Genomic DNA, 8,143 nt, shown 5'->3' with positions numbered 1-8,143 from the left:
ACGTTTCGTTAAAACATACAACAAGTTTAGTGTTTACAAAAAGCACGAAGGCCATTAATTAAGTTCAATACAAGTTTGACCCACTACAAATGATAGTTTATAATCCAAACAACACTTGAGCATGGTTTGGGACTAAACTACCCAAGACGTTAGGCCAACTTCCAAGCTTCAAAAAAACATCATCAAGGGCCACTTAATGCCCGATAACCCCTTTGCCCTTATCCGCACCTGCGACTAAAAAGATAAACAACGAGAGGGGTAAGCTAACGCTTAGTGAATGCAATAATTATACACATACATATATAATGTACTTACTTGCAAACACTTAAACACGTACCGCATACATGCTAGCAACACAATTAGCTTATCATCTCAATTATAAGCTATAAACTTCCAATATCACAAGCTAGCAATACAATAGCATATATACAAACCGTACAATATAATATGCTTACACTACAACACAATAATCATGGTTAACCAATCGTACAAGGGATGGTACTCGAATTTCCCATTGGTGTTCATAACATCCATTAGTGTACTTAACACCTCGTATCACTAACCCCCGGGTGGCATCTTAACACCTCAATACTTCACCCTCGGGTGGCGTCTTAACATCTCGACACTTCACCCTTTAATATGGAGTGGCGTCTTAACACCTCGACACTTCACTCCTAGGTGGCATCTTAACACCTCGATGCTTCACCTCGAGTGGCATCTTAACACCTCGATGCTTCACTCGTCACGTGAAACATGGTGTCTTAACACCTCGACACTTCACATCTCACGCTACAACAAATAAATACATTATATACCTACGCATAAAATTATTCCACTCACCTTAACACTTCGGTGGTGATTTAAATGCTTCCGAAGGCTTCAAAGCAAAGTACCTAATTACATAAGTACACATTCGATTACACAACTAGTGGAATTAACCACATTACACATACTTGAGCATTTAATGACCCGATCCGCATTAAATGACTCAACCACACCAAAACCGCCCTTAAATGGCCAAGACCCGACTTTAACCACTAAAGCTAGTAAATTAAGTCCACTAACATCAACTAACACAAACTTAGGGTAATTCATACCCATTTCACCCAAACTAGGTCAACATTACACTTTTTGACCCATTTTCACACTTACTCTTCCAAACTTGTCAAACATGACCCAAATAACATCTCTTTCAACTTTAACAAGCGTGTTAGTGACTAAAAACGCCATTTAACATTTATAACCCCAAATCATAAGACCAAACCCTAGGTTATGGCCATTTGGGTTTACTTTTACCAATCTAACCCAAAACCCACCCCTTAAACCCTCAAATGGGTCATACAAGATCTTCATTAGCAAAACCCTAGTTTACAACCAATTAAAACTCAAAACTTAGAGTTAGAACTTACCGAGACTATCAACGCGTAGCTAGAGACACAAGGAACAACCTTAATTCTTGCTCCAAAGATCAACCCTCAATTCTTCCCTCTCAAATCTCACTTTTAATCTAAATGGGTGTTGAGTTTTTGGGAGAGAAAATGAAAGAAAAGATAAAAGAAAATAAATAAAATGGATGAGTGGTTGGGATTTAATGCTCCCATATGATTTATACGCAAAATTACCAATTTGCCCCTTGAAGTCATTTAATTTGAGCTAAAATCGGAGTCAGAACTGCAGAGTTGCCGCGGCGCGGCGCTATATGTCGCGGCGCGACATTACGAAGGAAAAACAACCTCTCTTAACCCACATTCTGATCTGGATTCGCCTTATATGCCGCGGCGCGGCCCAATGTGTCGCGGCGCGGCATTGGCCGTCACCTGGACACTTCGACAACCTTAAACAAAATTTGATTTTATTTAATTCGTACACTTAAATCTCGCTTCCTACATTCGCCTAACCTTCAACAATAGTCTCATACGACTTAACTCTAACAAGGCCCATGTATAAACTTGTATTCGCACACATTATCAAGTATACATATATATTCATACATTTACGCAAGCTAACGAGTTATAACGTACAAATGATTAAGTAAGTACCTTTCGATACGTACGGGAAAAACGGGATGTTACAATGTCATTAATCAGCCAGATGTTAATGCACCAAATTTTGAAATCAAAGGACAAATCCTACACATGGTCACTAATCAATGCCAATTCGGTGGTACAGCAAAAGAAGATCCAGACGAACATCTTTGAACTTTTAATAGGATTTGTACTCTATTTAAAATCCGAGAAATTGAGGATGAAACAATCTATCTTATGTTATTCCCTTGGACTTTAATTAGGGAAGCTAAAGATTGGTTAGAATCATTACCCGAAGGAGCGATTGATAAATGGGATGTTTTAGTTGAGAAATTTCTTCCAAGATTCTTTCCGGCATCTAAAACCATGAGACTTCAAGGAGAAATTGCCACATTCGCGCAAAAGCCAAATGAAACGTTATTTGAGGCATGGACAAGATTCGGAAAGATGTTGAGAGGATGTCCTCAACATGGTTTAGATACTTTTCAAATAGTTCAAATATTTTACAAAGGAGTCGACGTCGCTACACGAAAAGACATCGACACAGCCGCTGGTGGTTCCATTATGAAGAAAACCGCTACTGAAGCTCACAAAATTATTGATAATACAGCCTCCCACTCACATGAGTGGCATCAGGAAAAAGATATTTTTCATTCATCTAAAGCGGCTAGAGCCGATTCTAGCCATGACTTTAATTCCGTTTCCGCAAAAATAGATGCTTTCGAAAGACGAATGGAAAAGATGACTAAAGATATTCACGCAATACAAATCATTTGTGAGCAATGCGGTGGACCACACTTAACGAAAGATTGTAATATCGAGCAAACGATGGAACAAAGTGAGAATGTTTCCTACACGAACCAAAGGCCGAAAAATAATTATCAAAATAATTATCAACCACCAAGGCCAAACTCTAATAGAAATCAAAACATTCTTTACAATCTAAATGGGCCCAACAATAACTCGTACAACCAACAAGGTCCGAATAACCAACTAACTCAAAATAACACTTTCAATCAACAAAGACCTGGCTTATATAAACTACCATAACAAACCGAAGAGAAAAAGTCAAATCTGGAAGAAATGGTATTAAAGCTAGTTGAATCTCAAAAATAATTTATTGCATATCAAACCCAAACGAATGAGAGGTTTAATCAGTCATTTAGAACTCCACAATCTTCCATTTTAAATCTAGAAAAACAAGTAGGTACTCTGGCGGGCTTGATGAGTGAAAGGAAACAAGGAAAGCTTCCGAGTAATACTGAAATAAATCCTCGGAATGAGAATGTTAACATGGTTTCAACGAATTCTGAAAAACCAGCATCAGAAGATGGGAAGGTTTCAGATATGAGTGACGATGAAGAATGTAACGACCCAACCCGATATACAATCGAATACGCGGAAATAATAATTTTTTTTTAAGTCAGAAGAGTGCGCGGCGCGCATACCTTAAGGTGCGCGGCGCGCACAAACCCCAACAGCTTCTGTCCGGATTTTGCATTTTTCATTTAATGATCTCTTGCTTCCCGACACTTTTAGACTAAATGCTTTTCACAACAATTTATAATATGTAAAACTAACACGTTTCAATAATAAAACACGTTTTACGACATCGAGCCCACATCGGCCGTTTTACGACTTTCGTACAAAATACAAGTTTTCGACTACATGAGTTTAAGTTCCAAACACAACTACGAGCATGATGTTTGGGATAAACTACCCAATCCTAAGTCGAAACCAAAAGTAATCCAAGCAAGCATCAAAAGGGGAAAATCATCTAATCCCGAGCATACCCTTGCCACGTCCGCCTTCGAACCTAAAAATGTAAACAACGAGAGGGTAAGCTAATGCTTAGTGAATGCAATACTTATACGCATACATACATAATCCAATTACTTGCATACGCCTACACAACAACACAATATCATTAGCAAACCACAATAAACGAATAATCAACGTACAATGCTAATAAAACATACACAACCCAATATACACAATGTCGACATTCGACTCGATGGTGGCCGATGAAGAGCGGTAGGTCATATACGTTAACCACTCACCACCCATCGCAACACGTACGTGGCCGACGAAGAGTAGTAGGTCAAAATCGTTAACTACTCACCACTACGCACCATGAGGCCGACGAAAAGTGCAACCGAAACGTTAACACTTACCTCAATCACAAGGATGGCCGACAAAAAGCGAAACCGCTTACCATCCCACGATAAGTGGCCAACGAAGAGCGGATCCCCAAACGGATAACACTCACCACTTACCCATACACACATGTGGCCGACGAAGAACGATAGGTCAAACGTTAATCACTCGCCACAAAACAAAATATACACATGTGACCGACGAAGAGTGATAGGTCAAACATTAACCACTCGTCACATATCCAAACGCACACATGTAGCCGACGAAGAGTGATAGGTCAAACGTTAATCACTCGCTACATAACCAATACTAACATGTAACCGACAGGTCAAACATTTATCACTCGTCACATGCCTCACCTCCAATTGTGGTCGACAAAGAGTCATTCCTTACGGAAATCACTCACCACATTCCAAACACACATATACACACGTGGCCGACAAAGAGCGATAGGTCAAACATTTATCACTCGCCACATACACAAAACGAATATAGCCAACGAAGAGCTATCCACACGGATATCACTCACTATATTTTCCCAACTCAATTGTGGTCCACAAAAAGTGAATCCTAACGGATGTCACTTACCACGTCGCACGCAAGCAACCAAATTATATACATAAGCGTATAAATATTCCATTCACCTCGATTACTTGAAAAGCAATCCCGCTTGAGCTCCAAATCGTCCAAATGCAAATCACCTAAGTAATTTACAAACAAATAAGCTAAACACTCTAGCTTATACCCAAAACACCAATAAGTGCAATATTAACCCATTTGCACTTACTTCCACTTTGACTATGTCAAAATCTCACCCGAAACACCCATAATCACAATCGACTAGTGATTATGTTCCAACAACCCATTTACTCAAGGTTTCATCATCAAAACACATTACTTGCATCAATTTACACAAAGCCCATTTTGACCTAATCTCAAGTCAAAACTCCCATTTGTAAGTTTACACTAATAATCACTTATAACCTAAGTTAACTAGTGATTTCACATCCAAACATGATTATCAACTAATCAATTTCATTAACCAATCCAAAACCCACCAACAATGGTTATCAACACCATTTACTAACTCAATCACCCAAATATCAACTAATGGGTTTACTCAAGAACACACAAATCAAAACCCCAATTATGAACACTAATAAAACTATGAAAACTCGGAGTTAGAACTTACCAACACTACCACAACGTAGCCAAGAGCGAGATGAACAACCTTAACACTTGAGCTTTTGATCAATTCAAGCTCCTTCTTCTCCAAATCACCAAATCTCTCACTAGAAACCTCTCTCTCTCTCTAGATGAAATGGGTGTGAGTGTGGATGTGAAAATGATCCAAAACTAGATCAAATTCTGGTATTAAGGCCATAGATCCGTTCCCAAGTGAAATGTCCAAAATGCCCTTCATTTAACTCATAACAGCAAAAGCAGAATTCTGTCGTAGGAACAGTGCGCGGCGCGCACCATTGCCTGTGCGCGGCGCGCACAAGCTCAATCACAGCCTGCCAGTTTCAGTTTACTTCAGTTTGATTATCCGACGTTTGTGTACACCTATACACTTGGGTTTAGGGTCTTACAACTCTCCCCCACTTAGAATCGATCACGTCCTCGTGATCCTCGTCACTTAACCATCCGGACCTACACTCCACGGTCCTCAACATAAGTCCCAAATTCGATGTCCACAACAATTCTCACAAATCCGAAGATTTCGCTCAACTCCTTTCGGCGACTTTACACAAAAGTTACCCTCCCGATTTAAATCATCATCCGTGATTTACCAAATCTACCAAACCGAGCACTAAAATCTCGTTTTGTCCCCAAACCGGAACGAACTCATGCCTCGACCGCATGACAAACACATGCTAACATTCCAAATTTGGTACCGAGTTAGCAATCCCTTTAGCGTACCCTTATCATGTACATCGCTAAAGTAACAACACACCAATAATATGGCCAACAAACAATACAATGGAGCCGACGAAAAGTGAATCCTCACGAATGGATACCACTTGCCCCACATCCTTCCGCGTACGTGGCCGACGAAAAGCGGTAGATCAAACGTTAACCACTTACCACTACGCAACAAGAGGCCGACAAAAAGCGCATCCTTATGGATCACACTTACCTCTCCTCACACATGGCCAAACAAAAGCGATTCCTCACGGAAAACGCATTCCACACACCAATAAGTAGCCGACGAAAAGCGAATCCTAACGGATAACACTTACTACTTATCACACTCCAACCGTGGCCAACGAAAAGTGAATCCTCGCAAATGGATAACACTTACCACAATGCATACAAACAAACTAAGTATATGCGCATACTTAGAATCATTCCATACCGCCTGGAATTTCTGCACACGAAATGTCCGCACAAGCGAACATTGCTTAACACAATCGAGCAAGAACCACCTATAGCGCACATAGGCACAAAACAATAATCCTCTAGAAGAGAATTCGACACGCACACCCCTTAACCGGGGGTCCCACCTTGCTCGTCAAACACGTCTATTATCTCTCAACGAGATTTACCACATTACCACCTCGAGTAGTAATTCACATCCAAATCAATAAATACAATTCAACCGAAATTGTATTCCATCACAAATCGACCAATCTAGGCCTCGACACTAACTCCGGATCTAACATGAGCATTATCCGAAATTTTCACTCCAAAACCTCCTCGTGCGGGAGTGTAACTCCCCCACTTGAAACTACGTTTCATAACCACATTTGTACAACCGTACAATGCTACCAAAGGTAGACTTTACTAACAATTGGGTTCACACGACCCATCGCCACATCTTGCTTCAACCTTGAGCATACAAAGGATCTTAACCTATCCTTAAACACTTCGAACGAAGAGTTCATCACAAAATACACAACTTTATTCTTGTAATCATCCAATTGCTATGGCTTGTCAAATTCCACTTGGTCACTCATGTACCTAAGGGTTTCTCTGGTACCCTAAGTACATTGTAACCGCTTCACCATCGGAGTTGAACACTGTAAAGACCCGTCCTAATCCCCCTGGACGAAATCATCAACATTTGGTTCCATTGCGATGATCGACTCCAAGTAATGTCCTTAACATGAGCAAATGCACAGCGGAAGACTTAGTTTGTACCTGAGAATAACATGCTTTAAAATGTCAACATAAAGTTGGTGAGATATATAGGTTTGATGCTAGCAGCGTTATAACTATGGATCACAAGATTTCATATAGATAAACATAATACACTCGCAAGTGTATGTAAAAGTAGTTGAGCACTTGGTAACCATACTTAACATTTAAATCATCGCAGCATATTCTTAAATAATCGCTACACCGTACCAAGTGTAGTATACAGAAACGAAGTACTGTGCAACCGTTGAAAACTGGTCATCCAGCCCGGTTGGGGTTGTCAGGCCCGATAGATCTATCAACAGGATTCGCGTTTACGCTCCTCACGTAAATATTAGCTACCAAGTATAAAGAAATATGCCATGGTACAACTCAACGTAGAATTTATTTTTGATCACTTGTGTCCATAACGTAAAACATTTATAAAAACAGCGCATGTATTCTCAGCCCAAAATAATTAGAGTTTAAAAGGGACTATATACTCACCATACTGTATTTTGTAGTAAAAATACATATAACACCATTTAACAAATGTAGGGTTGGCCTCGGATTCACGAACCTATATCAAGTATATATATTAACACACATAATAACAATTAATAAGTCTAATATGATTAATATACTTCTCATATTAATAATTTATATGTTATATTATTAATTAAATAACTTATTTTTATTCTATATATTTTAAGTGGTTAATATTTATTTTCATTATACATTTAGTAATATTAATATAGTAAACATTTATTTAAGTAATTTATTCTATTAGAGTTTATATATGATAAAAATATATATTAATTGATATATAAACATACAGTGAT

At 39.1% G+C, this 8,143-nt stretch overlaps 1 non-coding gene across 1 annotated transcript; it reads right to left on the bottom strand.

Annotated features, from left to right (window-relative positions):
• Positions 1-2,393: 2,393 nt before the first annotated feature.
• On the bottom strand, positions 2,394-2,500 carry LOC139878944 (small nucleolar RNA R71). The gene has a single exon (XR_011769804.1). It is a non-coding gene; the product is annotated as a small nucleolar RNA R71 (small nucleolar RNA).
• Between the last annotated feature and the right edge of the window lie 5,643 nt (positions 2,501-8,143).

The sequence above is a fragment of the Rutidosis leptorrhynchoides genome, chromosome 11 (genome assembly GCF_046630445.1).
Source record: "Rutidosis leptorrhynchoides isolate AG116_Rl617_1_P2 chromosome 11, CSIRO_AGI_Rlap_v1, whole genome shotgun sequence".
NCBI classification, from domain to species: domain Eukaryota; kingdom Viridiplantae; phylum Streptophyta; class Magnoliopsida; order Asterales; family Asteraceae; genus Rutidosis; species Rutidosis leptorrhynchoides.
Note: the sequence above shows the minus strand (reverse complement) of the source record. Positions and strands in the feature narration are given on the sequence as shown.